The 17,901-nt window shown below is 38.6% G+C and overlaps 1 long non-coding RNA gene across 1 annotated transcript; it reads right to left on the bottom strand.

The window, feature by feature from the left end:
* Positions 1-212: 212 nt before the first annotated feature.
* Positions 213-3,532, bottom strand: LOC134478885 (uncharacterized). Its single transcript, XR_010064427.1, has 2 exons — positions 3,440-3,532; positions 213-775 (listed from the first exon to the last, which is right to left on the bottom strand). It is a non-coding gene; the product is annotated as an uncharacterized LOC134478885 (long non-coding RNA).
* Between the last annotated feature and the right edge of the window lie 14,369 nt (positions 3,533-17,901).

Here is a 17,901-nt window from a genome sequence, read left to right as displayed (position 1 = left end):
TTGCTTATTTTTGTATGATTTAATGGAAAATAGTAACCTAAATAAATATTAATTATAAAGAACTATGTAAACAACTTTTGTTGAATCTAGGAAATGTGATATATACTACTATTTGAAAATTAGGTTTTATAGTTGGGCATTTGTTATTTTCTGATAGTATCTTTGTTAATGTTTCATTCATTGCTGTGAAGAGACATCGTGACCACAGCAAATCCTGTAAAGAAAACCATTTAATTGGGGCTGGCCTACAGTTTCAGAGGCTTAGTCCATTATCATCATGGTGGGAGCATGGGAACATGCAGGTAGTCATGGAGTTGGAGAAGGAGCTGAGAGTTCCGCATCTTGATCCACAGGTAGCAAAGGAAACTGTGTGCCACACTAGACATAGCTTGAGCATAAGAGACCTCGATGTTCATCCCCACAGTGATGTACTTCCTCCAACAAGGCCACACCTACTCCAGCAAGGCCACACCTCAAAACAGTGCTACTCAGTATGGGCCAAGCATTCAAACACATGAGTCTATGGGGGCCATATCTATTCAAAACACCACAGATATATAAACATTATTATGAAAAATCAGGAAAGCTTAGAAAATTCTTATCATAATGTTGAAATTCCAGTAAATGAAAATCTCCTCTTTCTTGTCAAAAGAATGGACTCTGTCTGTAAGTAGAAACAAACCCTTGCTGCATCTCTTAAGGTTTAATCCAGTTGTGGAGGTCAATCAGATGGTCAAGGTGATTTCACTCTTTGTAAATGCAAGAGATACTTAAGCTGTGGAAAAAAAGAATGAACATTTCAGTTCACAGACTGGCAACCTGCCTATTTTTCTTTTTATTAATTTCTTAATTAGTTATTTTAAAGAGTATCATACAATGTATTTGAGGACCTGCCTCCTTTCTCTACACAACCAATGCTGAATCCTGTTTTTGTTTTTGTTGTTCTTATTATTTTGCTTTTTGTTTTTAATACTCATCAAATTCAAGTTATATTGGCATGTACTCTTAGATTTGGCCTTCCACTGTAGCATGACTGACTTTCCAGGGGCAATGTTCTTAAAGAAAATCGACTCTCCTCTAACCCTGTAGATATCATTGCCAATAACTCCTCAGCTTGGGTTGGGATTTCATGCCCATCTCTTCTCTCCATGCTGAGGTTTGGTCTGGTTTGATCTTGCACAGGTCTTATTCATATTGTCACAGCCCCAGTGAGTTCAAATGTGCAGCTGTCCTGTTCTGTCTAGAATACTGTTTTCTTTTATCCACACCTCCCTGTGCTACTTCTGGCTCTCACATTCATTCTGTTTTCTTTTGTGCAATGACTTCTGAGCCTAGAGAGGTAGGGTGTGATACAAAAAGTCTTATTGTCTTATTTATGGCTGAGCACTACACAGTCTCTTTTCTTTGTGGGTTTACTGCAAATAGAAGCTTCTCTGATGAAGGTCGAAAGATGCCTCAATCTATGGGTATAAGGATAAGTCATTAGGGGTTGATTTAATATCTGTACAGCAGGATAACAGTAATAGGTTATCTCCTAGGATTGTTGACTCAACAATGGTGCCAGGTTTTATTCTGTGAAAACGGACTTAAATCCAATCAGAAAGAGGTTGGTTATTCTCATGTATGGCATTTGAGTTAGTATGGCACCAGCAGAAATGTACTATAAATTTCAGGTTCATAATGGGGTAAGAATATTGATTACTTTCTCCTCAGGTATCCTGCACATTACCTTTTAGCATCATAGTCAATAGAGATGAAGCGTTCAGGTTAGTAAAGCCTGATATCTCTGTGTTCTATGGTGCAAGCACATGATATCTTCAGCCACAGAGTTTTGCTGCCAAGTTCTGGAGGGTTAACCAATAGCATTAATTGGGGGTCTATAGAAGTTGGCTAATAACTCCAGAAGAGGTAACCCACTCCTGGCCTTGAGCTTTTTATTTTTAAGCTGTGTCTGGTCAGGCGTTGGTGCCCACTTTTCTGAGTAGAAAAAGCATACCTTTCCAGTTCTTCTCTCTAAGGTCTTGTCTCAGTATGCTTTCTCTAACACATTGGGCTTGGTAACTGGATCCCCAAGGCTCTTCTTCCTGCCCAGTGATCCTCATCTGCCTGCTTACTCAATAGCACCATGTTTTCCCTTCTCTTCTCCATTCTCTTGTTCTTGGCAGCTGCAGATATTTACTGCTTGCCTGTCTCAGAGTTTTTCTTTTAGAGTCTAATAAAACTGTCCTTGAGTATACATTTTAGTCTTCTCCTACGTTCTTGTATTAGTGAGATTTAGTGGAGAATCTCAATTTTTTTCTGTTATCATTATAAGCCATCTACACAGAGAAGCCTTTTTCAAACGTGTGATTTCCTCTCCTATTCTTAAAGTTAAAAATAAATTGTACAATGAATTTTTTTACCTGATTTTATCTCAGTAAAGCTGCCCATTGTGGGATTTCATTCCTGGACATGTCTGACTTTTCTTGATTAGAAGGTAAAATTTTTCTTTTGTCCTAAATCCTCTGATTTTCTAGGAAATTAGGCTCTGTTGAAATTATAGAAATAAAGTATGCAATTGAAAAATTTTTGTCCCTCTTGTCTAAACAGACAACTGGGCTAGAGTGAAGCTTCACAGGTCACAATTATTATAATGTGTAACGGCCACATTACAGATATCTAGCAAGACAGGCTGCCTTATCTTTCAGATTAGAGTTTTCTTAGCAGTTGTGGATAAAACTGAAAATTATGACATCAATTCTATAAACAGTAGTTACTGCTGCTGGCCATTCAGAGTTTGTCACATCTCCCAGGCAAAGAGTAGATTTCTCTGTCTTCAGGGTAGAAGTTCGTCAAAGAACTGAAAAGGGAACTGTCATGTGACCCAGTTACATCAACCTCTGTACATACCAAGACTCAAGTCACCCTCTGTTTTGGTAAATATTAAAAAATTGGTAAGCTCTTATCCCTAGCATCGGCACCTGTGGGGCCACATGGCACTGTGGGGTGTCCTTATCTCAGTGACTCCACACTGCCCCCCAGTACTTTCAGACCCAGGCGGTCTGTGAACCGTTCCAGCGTGGCACCTTGCCACAGTAGTCTTTAGAGTTAGTTCCAGCACCCGTGGGGCCATATGGAACCAACTAGAATTTATCTCTGGTTAGTATCTCTCCTGGCGGCTCTCTGCTAGCCGCGAACTCTCTGGTTCCAGCTACCCAGTAAAATCAGGGATCTAGAAGTCCAACATAGGCTGACCTATCATGGCTCCCTGCCACGGACTCTGCTCACCCTCCCAACAACCCAGTGAAATCATGACTCAATAAACTGTAATTTATCAGATTTATATGTTAAATTCTCAATCCGCAATACATCCCCACAGTGAACTCACAACCAATTGATAAAGATATAAACTACCCACCTAGATAAGATAAATCTGCCTACAGAAATCCATCCCAATTACCTTGGCAAATCAAGACCACCCGGATCTGGGACATCCTTCTTCGTCTCCATCTTGATTCTCCTTTTCCTTCCGCCTTACAAAAGCTTTGTCCCCGCCTTAGTTTTCTACTGTCCAATCATGGCCTTGACCTAACTCGTGCCAGCCCTCGCCTGCTTATTGACATCAGCCTACAACCACCCACGGATACTTACACATCGTGTTTATTGCTTCATATTCACAAAAGCCAGGAAATGGGAATAGTCTAGGGGGAAAAAAGGGCAGGGAATGCATAGAATAAAATTTTATTTAACTATTAAAATCATATTATAAAGAAAATGGATGTTATTGAAATCATTGCTAATCAAAATAAGGCTGTCTGAGAACAATTAAACACTATGCTTTTCCTCATATGCTGATCCTATACTGAAAAATAACATAAATGTTTGTGGGTATGTGAGGGGTGTGTGTGTGTGTGTGTGTGTGTGTGTGTGTGTGTGTGTAAATTAGAACAGGAATCCTTCAGAGAGAGGGGGGGAGGGAGAGGGAGGGAAAGAGGAGATCTAAAGGGATGAAAGAAAGGAGAGACTAATGGAATTGGAATTCCTATATCATGAAAACAGAGGGGAAGACTGCATGACTGCATGGAAGAAAAGGCCAGATGAAGGGAACAGAGCACAGGGGAGAGCACTGAAGACAGAAGGATGAATCACAATAAAATAGAATGACCTGAGTGCATGAAAATGCTGTGATGATGCCTGCTACTTTGCCTACTAACTTTTAAAAAACAATTGAGAAGACATATCCAGACACTTCATAGTTTCCATCCATTATCTCTTAGAGAGCCTCTACTCATATGACGAGTGTCAATCACCTGTCTAGAAAAAAAAAGTCTATGGGGAAAAAAAATCTCAGACGATGAGGATTTATAAGGAGAACAAGAGAGGACCAGCCAAAACTTTATTGTGGGTGACAGATTTGTGGGGGCAGCCCTGTTTGCATCCTCCAGTGCCCACTTTCCTCTTTCAGATATTGCCCGGACAGACCAGAGACTAGCCTTTGCCTGCTGACACCTATACAGATGGCAGACGTGTGTGTCACTTTCTTGTTGAGATCTGGAGTGCGTTATTATGCAGTAGCAGGCAGCAGAAATGCGACGTGAACCAGATGTGGCTCATAGAGTAGGAGGGTCTTCTGAGTGTGAGAGGCTATAGGTACATTTATTACCCCCTTCTTTTAGTTGATCCTGAAATACGACTAGAACAAACATAACAGGAGGAGAATGACCTGAATGTTAAGGACGGCAGAGAAAAAGGATGACCTCTGCTCATATTTTACAAAATAATCTATCCTTTCTTCTGCCTACCCCTGCAGGACGTTTCACCTCCCAGCTGAAAACAATTCAGGGCAAGGCAGCAGGATTTTAAATGGCTTGTCAAATGTTCAGGAAAGGTAAAAACTCATAATTGCATATAGCAGAGTCAGGTCTCAATCGTAAGGTTACTAATAGTGAAGAAACCATCTATCTCTATTTTTATATATAGTCCCTGCTTTTATGCATATCACAAATGAACAAATAAATAAAATTGATGTACTACATCAAGTGTCCCAATTTTGTCCTTATCAGTCCTATTTAGGGAGTCATTCAATGAGCCTCACTGAGCCATGTTCTCTTCAGCAATGAAATAGAGTTAAACAGTATATTGGCCTTGTATTCTTGCTGGCAAGTATGAAGTAAGTTATAGTTTGAATGAGAATGGCCATTGTAGGCACAGATGGTTAAATGCTTGGTCTCTGGTTAATGGAACTGTTTCAGAAGGATTAGGAGATGAGGTCTTGTCGGGGGAAGTGTGTCAATAGAGATGGGGTTTTAGGTTTCAAAAATTCATGCCAGGCCTAGTTTCTCTCTGTTCGTTCCCTCCCTCCCTCCCTCCCTCCCTCCCTCTCTCCCTCCCTCCTTCCCTCCCTCCCTCCATTCCTTCCTCCTTCTGTCCAACTCTTTCTACAACCTAAGGATCAGACGTGAGCTCTCAGCTACTGCTCCAGCACCGCATGTCTGCCTCCTACCATAACCCCCACCATGATGATGTTCATGGACTCAACTTCTGAAACTGTATCCAAGCACCCTATTAAACCCTTTATTTCCTAAGTTGCCTTGGTCACAGCGTCTCCTCACAGCAATAGAATAGAAACTGAGACACAAGTGTTCACAGGAAGAAAGATCTTAATAAATGTTAACTATAATCACTTCCCTGGATATTAGATTTTGATGCTCACTTTCTTTTCCGTACTTTATATTCCTTCTTTTTTCTTAGAACACCAAGTTACTTTTATATCCAGCAAACAAAACCCAGCAGAATAATCTTGAAGAAAACTCTTGGATAACACAAACTGAGAACAGAAGTCTAAAATAACCATAAAATATCACAGAACAGTCTGATTTTCAAACTATTTTGTGGCTTAGAGATGGTGTCTGTCAGAATAATTCAGCCCACTTTCTAAAAGATTTCATCAGCATCCTTTGAAACCTTAGCAAATAGTCAGCAAAAAAATGGGCTTTCATAATAAAATGGTTCTTATTTTATAGTTTACCCCTGACTGTTCTTGGATATCTTAAGTTGGTCCGACGCCTGCCGGTGAAGGCAGCAGTATTTTTATCTGCCATTGAGGAAACATCCAGTTGAACTTAGAGATTCTTCTGAGCTTCTGGCAGAGAAGTGGGAGCTGACATTTATCCTCGCTGGTCTCAGATTGATGTATTCATGGAACCTTAATATTACTCAAAATAAAGTACAGGAAAAGCACAAGGAATTTGACTATTTTTGACTGCTAGTTGATCCTGGTGTTGATGGAAATCTGGCAGTATAACATAGCAACACAGACTAATGACTTCAGAGTCCTGGAATTGGAGACTTTTCACTTCCCACTGGTGGTTGTTAAGGTCCAAGACAGCTACTGACTAGCTACCTATCACCATCCTAATGTCTTCTTCCTCTTAACTGTAGGTTAGCTTTACTGTTAACCTTCTCTTTGTGTTTCGTCGCACAGCTCTTCTTTCAGAATTCATTCAGGTGGAGTAGTATAATAGTAGCATAATGTGGCTGTTTTGAACAGATTATATATATATATATATATATATATATATATATATATATATATATCAAATATATATATGAAAATCGTGCAAAGAGAAAAAGAAAATAAACACGAGAGTTGTAGCTTGCTTGCCAAGAGCTTCTCTGTGCCTGTTGGAAAACGGTAATGATTTTGACTCTGTGTGTTCTCTATTAACCAGCAAGTGTTAAAGAAAATGAACCATTCAATTCAGGGAATCACTAAACTAAATGTGACCTTACCAATAGACACTTAACCAATATGAAGCAACGACTCGAAGGAGCTGCATCTCCTCCACAGCAAATATATTACTGCATTGCCAAGGGCACTTTCTTGTTTCATTGTGACAGAAAGCCTTGTAAGGACTTGAACAGATCCACAGTACTTTCAAGCAGGAGTTTGCTGATGCTCTGAATGAAGCCAAGGACTCTAAAGTTCCTAGACAGGCTTGGAAGGACAGCAATGGCAATCCTCTCAAGGAATCCCCACCCAATTACAAAACTTTCAGTGAAGTTGTTTTAAGAATTGTATCACATTATAGCTACATTTCCAGTCAGTGTCAACATTGCATTCTTTTGTAGGAGCTGACTTTCAGAATCGCCAGGGGAAGCAAGAGCTACTTTGTATCTTCATATAGACAGACCAAGGGACCAGCTATGGGCAGGACAAGAATTCTCCTGAGAAAACCAAAATAATGCACAGAGAGGGAAGCTTATTGCAAGTTTGATACAACACTAAAAATAATGCAAGTTTGACTCAACACTAAAAATATGCAGAAATATCTTTGTAATAAAAGAGAACTTACCTTAAAGAGAAAATACTAATTGACAAGTGTGGGAATGTCAATGAAGTGGAAATAAACATGTGAACTATAAGAAGCTATAGTTCTGAAAGGAAAAATGTTACAAATAAGATTATAAGGACCTGCAGTATTCTTTCAAATGTTGGAACAATGTTAAATTGTTTTTATTAAAATACAAGGATAGTATTTAAGCTAGGAAAAACTATGTTAGGCATTTATTTGATAAATCATAAAAGTAAAACTTTGAAGTAAGAGTGGTGATTAAGAATAAATCTTCTATGAATTAGTAATAAGTTTAAGTCCACGTAGAGGTGATCAAGAAGACGCAAAGCTTTTGGAGCAGGCAAAATGGCCTGGTCTCACTTGGCCAGTTAGGCAGAGGGAGTCACTCTGAAGGAAAGTTTGGGAGGAAAGTGGCTTCAAGGTGAGATAAACATTTATGCAGTTATATATTTTTTTCACATAGTTTTCAGAAAAACATTCTGAACATTTAGTTGGATAAAGCATACACAATATTTTCAGGTGTTTGATAAATGTGTAATGCCAATTTGCTTTCTGTGGCGGGTAGCCATGAAAACATCTAGTTTTCCTCCCTCTGGTCTAACCTAGATTTAGTATGAAGTATACAAAGGCTATCATATGAGGTCGCATAGTATGTCCTTTGGTACTGATAGTCAAAAGATACCTTGTAGTAAATTGTTTTTCTTCACTAACATTCAGCCAATTTTCCTCCAAGGGAACTTTATTCAAAAACTCTTCCTTTTCTATTTTTTCTCTCTACTAATTTAAATATAGGCCAATCCAGAATGTTTTAGCTTTCTAATTATACAAGTTAACTGGCAAATGACCTTGGTGCAGTCATTGCCTACAAAACATATGTTTTCAGATTCTTTTGGCTCAATCTGCCCTACCTAAGGTCTGTGCTTGCTAATGCCTTTTCAAGACTGGTCTCACTCCCAGAATTAACATACATTAGTTAACATAAGCAACACAAATCTACATTATTAATTAACATTAACAATAATTTAAAAGTATACAATTTTTATAGAATAGGAATAATGCTCAATTAGAGACAAAGTTTGTTTTATTTGGAAATGTACAATTTGCTAAGATGATTTCTCGAATGTACTGTTAGTTTAATTAAATGAAAACGAAAGAAATAAAACTAACTCTATTGTACAAGTAGGAATAGTTGACTATGTTGTAAGCTAGCATTTGCTACTTTGTGGGTTTTTCTTTCTTTCACCCTTCTGAATCTCTTTTACATCCTTACAATCCCTTAAAACTAGATTGGAGAGAAAACAGGATAGAGGGGAAAAGGGCAATTTTGGTACAATACAACCAGATGACTCATTCACACCATCATGTCTTCCCCGCCATGATGGACTGTTCTGTCAACCAGGATCTGACTAACTCCTTTGTTTGTTAAATTGCCTTTGTCGGGACATTTTATCACTGTAATGAGAAGTGTAGCTAATGTACCTCTCCTTCTGACTGTGAGTAGTCAATTCTTCTTCAAATTTGTTGTCTCTCTCGTCATATACATTTATCAGAACAGATCTTAGGTAGATATTAAAATATGCTGACTCTGGGTGGAATAGAATTTAAAATTAATAACAAAAGTCCTTTAAGACTTCCTAGTTACAGGATATTGTACGCATGGTTAAGAAGAGGAAAGAATCATATTGCAGTATGAAATCTAATGGCCAAGTTGAGAGGGCTTGGGGTTGGCTCTAAGAACCTAGAAAGACAAATCCCAAGTCTCCAGTGGAGGAAATAATTAAGAAACCAATTTCCTCGCAATTTTTCTGAGTTCTGGTGTATATCATCTTACAATAAAATATTAAAGACCACAAGTAGGCAACCAATATGGTTAGCAGAAACAAAAACATGATGTGTACCTGCAAAGACTGTCAATTTGGTAACGATTCTAAAATCTAGGAAAGGAAAGAGAACCATAAATGTGCACAGAAGTTAAGGTGGTATTAATAACAAAAACTAAAACTAATAGTTCTAAAATTGAAATACAAAAGTGAGCTAAAATCTTGCTAATGAAATTTTATTAAATGGATGAAGACAGAGTTCCTAGATATGAGATCTATTTTAAGAAATGATCTGGGATACAGCAAAGAGAGCAAGAGAAAAACCATTCGAGTGGGCACAGAGGGAAAAGTTTCCAGATACCTGTGATGACATCTCTGAAACAAGAGGACATTGTGTAATGGAAACACTCGAAGAAAACTGCCGTGCTTCCGAGCCTGGGAGGGCATAAATATAGAATTCAGGATATGAAGTAAGTTCCAAGGAGGAAAAAAAAACTAATAAGCAACTAAACATAGGAGAATCAAGACATGAAGAAAGTCAGTCAAAGCATCACAGAGTAAAAACAGATCGGTCACAAAGGAAGAACAATCAAATCATCAACTGATGTTTCAGCAGCAGCTATGAAAGCCAGATAGCCCTTGCATAGTGTATTGCCACCCTGGAGAGAGAAACTCAGTTGCCATGGAGTTACATGGAAGGAGGAGCTTTAAGTAATGACGTGAGGGAACATTTCACAAAGATAGGCCATACAAGCTGTGGTTGCTAGTACAGTCTGGTCTCCTCTGGTGCATAAATTCTGGGGCTGCATTCAGACCATATTCTCTAGTGTCCCGTGGATTGGGACTTAGGTTAATGGGGACAGAAAACCCTTTCACAGCCTGTTTTCTTTACAAGCATTTCAGTTTGGTTTGGGGGTTTCCATATACGGCAAGCTGGGCATAATTCTTTTGCGATCCTTTTCTTCTCTTTTCTTTTCTTATGTTAGTAGGGAAAGCTCTTTATTGCTTACATGCACCCTGAGGTGGAAACTCTTCCGTCCTGTGACTGGCAGTTTCTTCTTTGTGGTAGGTTTGTTTTCTAAATGTCAGATGCTTGTTGGCTCTGGAAGGAGTCTAGGCAAATTGCTTTCCTTTATGGTTCTGTAACTTGGTTCAACCAGTTACTATCCCTCATGTCTGCAGTAGAAGACGGATACATTCCTATGATGGAGTGAAGTGGACATTTCTTGTCTCAGAAGCCCTCATCAATGGTACTGGGAAGATCACATCTACTCAGCAACCTCAGCGAGTGTGGGGGATGTTTCATTGCCTCACCTGTACAGTGGCCATGGCATTGCTCTTCCTTTGCAGTTACATGTTTCCCTTCTTGCCCTGCAGTTCTGACATGGCATCTGTAAGTCTAGAACACCACCAGTCAGCAAGGCTTAGAGAATTTTACTCAGTTACAACTTAATGGAACACCACCCTGGCATCCTCAATCTGGTAGGACAGGAGGACTAAGACTTTATTGACCCCAATTCCAGTTGTCCTATGACTCCTTGCTAAGACTCATGACTTTCTCTCAGGGCTTTTTCTTCCATTTGGAACTTGCCAGACCCTGAAGCAGTGGAGCCTTGAATCTTGGGACCTCTCCAGCCAGCCCATGTGCTGAGGAAGTACAGGTAATCTTCCTTTACTCCCTGACACACTGCTTCCCCAATCTCCAGCACTCTGCACCTGCTTAAGCCACTCTACTCTCTTCGCCAAACCAGGCCCCAAATCCTGTTCTCTGTCTCATCTTTGTAAATTTGCCTGACTCTACACCTTCCATATCCTCCTCAATTCCCAGGTCTACCTATCCTGGATCCCAACTTTGGACCCAACCTAATAAGCCTTACTGGTTCCTTTACTAACCTCAGGTTTGTTCTGGATGTCATATTCAGTACTTCTGCATATATACCATATTCAGTCCACATGCACAATCGATATAAGATATCCATATGCCTAGATCTTATTCCAAAATCAATTGAAAGGTCAAGGCAGTTTGTCTGTTGTTGGTCCATGTCAAACCACTCCCCATCCACATCCCCATCTCCCCACTCATCCCTGGCCCCTCCCTCCCTCAAGTCCACCAGTCCTGTAGATGTTCTCTTATGAGAACCACCTAGGTAAAATTTAGGACAGAGAGCTTAAAAGAACAATTATAAAGTCCTTCAAAGAATCCATGGAGCTTAAAGAAGACAAACAGGTTGATGAATATAAAGAGAATGAGCTCAAAAGGAGCGCATGCCTGAGCGACACCCAAGAAAATACAAACACGAAATGCTAAACAAAATGACACAGATAATCCAGGATTTGAGAATCAGACTGTAACAGAGGGAGAAATACTGAAGGGAACTCAAGCTGAAATAAGATGGAATTGAAGAACTAAATCATAAAATTGGAAAACTCTGGGGGAAATTCTTACAAGTAAAATGAATCAAATAAAAGATCCAATGTCATGACTCAAAAGACAAAGTAGAATACTCAGACCACACAACCATAGAATATGAAAGAGTACACACACACACACACACACACACACACACACACAGAGAGAGAGAGAGAGAGAGAGAGAGAGAGAGAGAGAGAGAGAGAGAGAGAGATGAGGGGAGAAACTTACAGGACATATGAGACACCATGAAACAATAAATATACAAGTTATGGGCATAAATAAAGAAGAATCCCAAATACAGGACATAGACCAGATCTTCAGCAGACGTTTGAAGAAGAAATTTCCTTAAACTAAGACAGAAAGAGACCTGTACAGACACAAGATACACAGAGAACACCCAGTAGACAAGACCAGAAAAAGGAAAACCCCACAGCATATCATGGTTCAAAAACACTGAAAATACAGAACAAAGGAAGAGTTTTGAAACTGGCAAGAGAAAAAAAAACACAAGTCACACGCAATGGGCAACCCATGAGGTTAAACACTGAATTCTTAATGAAAACTTTGAAAACCAGAAGAGCCTGAAGCATAGACTCCATATTCTACATAGCCCCATCTGCCCATCTAGATCACTGAATCCCGCAAAACTCTCTACTATAATTGAAGGAGAAAGAAACTCTCTGTGGTACAAAAACAAGGGTAAGGAATTCATCCCTCAAACTAATCCTAAAGAGAATACTAGAAGCGACTCTGGAGACTGAAGAAGGGAAGTAGTACTGAGAGACCTCAGAAAGAAAACAAATGAAACAGTAATTATTCAAATATCCAGCACAAGTGAGAACACAAACAAACAAATCCCCAAATGATAAACGATAAAGTGCAGTGAGCACACTTCTCAATATAACTTCAGATAGTAAGGGCACCAGCTCCCTGACTAAAAGATAGTATGGCTGAAAGGATTGAGAAAGCACACAATCTCTCTCTCTTTTTTTCTGTTGAGTACAAGAAACTCATCTTAGCTATAAAGATAGGCTTGAAGTGAAAGGATGGGGAAAAAAGGGTATTCCAAGTAAATGAGACCAAGCACGTGGGCAGAACTGCCCTTGCATCTGGGGGGAAAAGATTTCATGCTAAAACTAATCAAAAGACATAAAGAGGAACACTTTATTCTAATCAAGGGAGTGATTCACCAAGCCGACATTGCAATCCTAAATTAATGAGCATTCCGGTTTGCAGAGCTGTTCTGAATGAATAGCCAACAGAGGCACTGGGTCTGAGAAGTTCTGGCTGTTTATTTCTTTCATAAATTTAATTTTATGAGACTTGCCCAAACTGTACTGGACTCTGAAGGAAACTTAATTTTTTTTCTATTTTCATTTCTGTTTTCTCCTTAAAAGGATTTGTGCAATAATAATAAAATTTGGAGACGATACAAACAGTTGTTTCCCCATATCTGTATAAGAAAGTGTAGGTTCCCTCCATACATATTATTGATCATGAAGTAAAATTGGTAAGCATTTGATTGGTGTTTGCATCCCCTCATCTGACAGTAAGCTAGTTTGTTTACAAGTTCTTATGGATTCCATACTGATAGTCCCCACAAGCCTTTCGTCATCCAAAACATTAAGTACTAATGCAGCATCTGTGCTTTTAACATAGTGTGTGTGTGTGTGTGTGTGTGTTTGTGTTTGTGTGTGTATGTGTTTGTGTTTGTGTGTGTATGTGTTTGTGTGTGTGTTTCTGTGTGTATGTGTTTGTGTTTGTGTGTGTATGTGTTTGTGTGTGTGTTTCTGTGTGTATGTGTTTGTGTGTGTGTTTATGTGTGTGTGTTTGTGTGTGTGTGTTTGTGTGTGTATGTGTTTGTGTGTGTTTATGTGTGTGTGTTTGTGTGTGTTTGTGTGTGTGGTATGCATGATTGTATGTGTATACATGTGTGTGTATCAATGGGGTTCAAAGGTCAACTTAGAATATTTTCCATGATTGTTCTCCACTTTAATTTTGAGACCAGGAAGTCTGGAGCTCGCGAATGGCCTAGCCTGGCTGTTCAGTGAGGACTCACCTGTTTCCCAGCTATGCCCTTGTAGTGCCACCCCACCGTGTCAGGATTTTATGCGGATGCTAGGATCCAATCTCAGCACCTCATAAACAACAGGGAACTGATTAACTGGACAATTTTCCGAAGCCAGGCACAGCACACTTTGAACCACTCTATTTCTTCAGAAAACAAAATTTGTCAGTTGTCCTCATTTAAAATTATGACAGGTAATCTTTTTCATTGATGGACTTCTCAATAATTAGAAAAATAGAAAGTAGCTGAAGGAAAGTGAAACCTCCTTTCTTTACATTTAGGCATTTGGTGTGTCTGTGGATGGACTTAGGGGATTTGTGATGATTCTCTTGGGGGTGGCATGAGCTTTGGAAGATGCTAAGACTTATGGATGAGTTTACTCTGATGCAACATTTTAATAAGCTCTCTGGGGCAAAGTGTCACAAACCAGGATCCTTTGAATGGCTGGGAGATGGACCGGTGAGAATTGGTCTATCTCTAAAGTTTCCACATGAAGTTAAAAGGGGACAACATTTTTTTCATAAATGCACAAAGCCACATACTGAAAGAGAAACTGATTCTATTTTGTGAAAGAAATATAACTTCAAGATACATTAAAGGATGTCGTTCTGAAATAACTATTACCTTTGTTTTATTCCGAAGTAAACATATGTATATATAGCCTCAGATTACTTTGAACTTTCTTTCTACTGTCTTTGTTGTTGATGTTGGAGATGGTGTGACAATACTTAGATTTTAATTACTAGAAAGTGATTAAAAATAAAAGTCCAAAGAAAACCCCACAAAGCTTCTTGATCCTTGTTTCGAGATATAATGCACAGCTACGAAATGTCAGCTTGTCACCTATGAGCTTGGGCCGCTCACTTACTATTTTTGTTTCTCAGTTAATTAACAGATTAAAACACACAAGGGAGAAAGGACAGAACTGCTGAGCTCTTTCCCGATCCTCTCATTTAAACAACCCATCATTTCTAGAAAAGAGAAGCCTGTTTGTTTTCCTCATGCTGTGTTCTTTTAGTTGAATATAGGAAAGTAGAAAACAGAGTTCTTTCCTAGCAAACCCTATTATTAACCAATTCCCCATTTCCTATAAACTCTGAGAGGTACTTACATTTAGTCTGAATGTTAAGAGAAGTGTGTGCATTGTTGTTACCTTGTACCCATCCACCATTTTGAAGAGTGAAGGCGTGCACATTGCTGCCTTGTTATTTATGATTTTATGCTTTGGTGACACCAACAGACACTTAAGTCCTCTGGCTTCACTCTTCTGACTTCAATTCCACATGGGACAGTTTCACATAAGATCTAACACTAGCACCATAGCTCCTCATAGTCTTTATTTGCAAATTTATGTGAGGCTCTGTGAATTAAACTGTATATGTGTTGTCATGTACTTTACTTACTGGAACAAGGTCTTGCTCTATACCTCAGGCTGACCAGGAAGTCACTGCAAACTCACTTGTCTTTGCCTCCTAAAGGTTGGGATTGTAGGGATGAGCATTTGAACCTGAATGATTCCATATCAGAAAAATAAGAATAGACTTGAAATATCTTCATATTTCAAAACTAAAGATGATTTCAGAATTATTTGAGATGAATGGAAAACGGCCAGTGATGCTAGGTCGTGAAAGGCTTCCAGAGGTTAAGCATGAAGTTTAACACCACAAAGAAAAATAAAGATGATTACATTCATTTTGAAGAAAAATTTTGAAACAAATATAATTTTTTCTTGAAACCTCTCAAGTTAAAAAATGATCAGAGAGCCCAAGTACATTTTTGATATTGATACAAAAATGCAATGCATTGAGCAACAAACATAAAGTATTTTAGATGTACACTAAAGAGTGTTTTTGTACTTATGAGCTTTTAAACTTTTTCATGCAATGCATTTTTATCATATTTTTCTTTTCTCTAACTCCTCTCAGATCTTTCCCACCTCCCTATCCATCCACACCATGCTTTCTTAGAGCTCAGAGGGCCTCCAAAAAGAAACTGGAGATAGCATACACTATCAGCTTGAGAGCACGCCTAAAAGCTCTAGAACAAAAAGAAGCAAATACACCAAAGAGGAGTAGAAGGCAGGAAATAATCAAATTCAGGGCTGAAATCAACCAAGTAGAAACAAAATGAACTATATAAAGAATCAACAAAACCAGGAGCTGGTTCTCAGAGAAAATCAACAGGATAGATAAACCCTTAGCCAGACTAACAGAGGGCACAGGGACAGTATCCAAATGAACAAAATCAAATGAAAATGGAGACATAACAATAGAATCTGAGGAAATTTAAAACATCATCAGCTCCTACTACAAAAGCCTATACTCAACAAAACTGGAAAATCTGGATGAAATGGTCAAGTTTCTAGACAGATACAAGGTACCAAAGTTTAATCAGGATCAGATTAAACTATTTAAATAGCCCCATAACTCCTAAAGAAATAGAAGTAGTAATTAAAAGTCTCACAACTGAAAAAAAAAGCCCAGGACCAGAAGGGTTTAGTGCAGAATTCTGTCAGACCTTCATAGAAGACCTAATACCAATACTGTCTAAACTATTCCGCAAAATAGAAACAGAAGGAGCGCTACTGAATTCCTTCTATGAAGCTTCAATTACACTTATACCTAAATCACACAAAGACCTTAAAAGAAAGAAAACTTCAGGCCAATTTTCCTGATGAATATCCATGCAAAATTACTCAATAAAATTCTCACAAACTGAATCCAAGAACACATCAAAACTATCATCCATCATGATCAAGGAGGCTTCATCTCAGGGATGCAGAGATGATTCAATATATGGAAATTCATCAACGCAACCCACTATACAAACAAACTCAAAGAAAAAAAACCCACATGATCATTTCATTAGATGCTGAGAAAGCATTTGACAAAATTCAACAGTTCATCATGTTAAAAGTCTTGGAAAGATCATGAATACAAGGCCCATACCTAAACATAGTAAAAGCCATATATAGCAAACCAGTAGCCAACATCAAACTAAATGGAGAGAAACTTGAACCAATCCCACTAAAATCAGGGACTAGACAAGGCTGCCCACTCCCTCTCTACTTATTCAATATAGTACTTGAAGTCCTGGCCAGAATAATCAGACAGCAAAAGGAGGTCAAAGGGATACAAATTGTAAAGGAAGAAGTCAAAATATCACTATTTGCAGATGATATGATAGTACACTTAACTGAGCCCAAAAATTCCACCAGAGAACTACTAAGCCTGATAAACAACTTCAGCAAAGTGGCTGGGTATAAAATTAACTCAAACAAATCAGTAGCCTTCCTCTATTCAAAAGATAAACAGGCTGAGAAATAAATAAGGGAATCGACGCCCATCACAATAGCTACAAATAATATAAAATACCTTTGTGTGACTCTAACCAAGCAAGTGAAAGATCTGTATGATGAGAGCTTCAAGTCTCTGAAGACAGAAATTGAGGAAGATCTCAGAAGATAGAAAGATCTCCCATGCTCACGGATTGGCAGGGTTGATATAGTAAAAACGGCCAACTTGCCAAAAGCAATCTACAGATTCAATGCAATTTCCATCAAAATTCCAATTCAATTCTTCATAGAGTTAGAAAGAGCAAACATAGTGTATGCAAATTCATTTGGAATAACAAAAAAACCAGGCTAGTGAAAACTATTCTCAACAATAAAAGAACTTTTGGGAGAATCACCATCCCTGACTTCAAGCTGTATTACAGAGCAATAGTACTAAAATCTTTATGGTATTGGTACAAGGACAGTCAGGTAGATCAGTGAAATAGAATTGAAGACCCAAAAATGAACCCATGGTCACTTGATGTTTCACAAAGAGGCTAAAATTATCCAGTTGAAAAAAGATAGCATTTTGACAAATGGTGCTGGTTCAACTGGAGGTTAGCATGTAGGAGAATGCAAATTGATACCCTGTACAAAGGTCATGTCCAAGAAGATTGAAGATGTCCACATAAAACCAGATACTAATAGGACAAAAAGTGGGGAAAAGTCTCGAACACATGGGCACTGGGAAAATTTTCCTGAGCATAACACCAATGGCTTATGCTATAAGATCAAGAATCGACAAATGGGACTTCCTAAAATTGCAAAGTTTCTGTAAGGCAAAAGACACTGTCAATAAAACAAAATGGCAACCAACAAATTGGGAAAAGATCTTTACCAGTCCTATATCCGATAGAGGGCTATTATCCAATATATACAAAGAACTCAAGAAGTTAGACTCTAGAGAATCAAACAACCTTATTAAAAAATGG

Source organism: Rattus norvegicus, chromosome 2 (assembly GCF_036323735.1).
Source record: "Rattus norvegicus strain BN/NHsdMcwi chromosome 2, GRCr8, whole genome shotgun sequence".
Taxonomy (NCBI): Eukaryota; Metazoa; Chordata; class Mammalia; order Rodentia; family Muridae; genus Rattus; species Rattus norvegicus.
The sequence above is the reverse complement of the archived record's forward strand: the minus strand, read 5'-3'. Positions and strand labels throughout refer to the sequence as shown.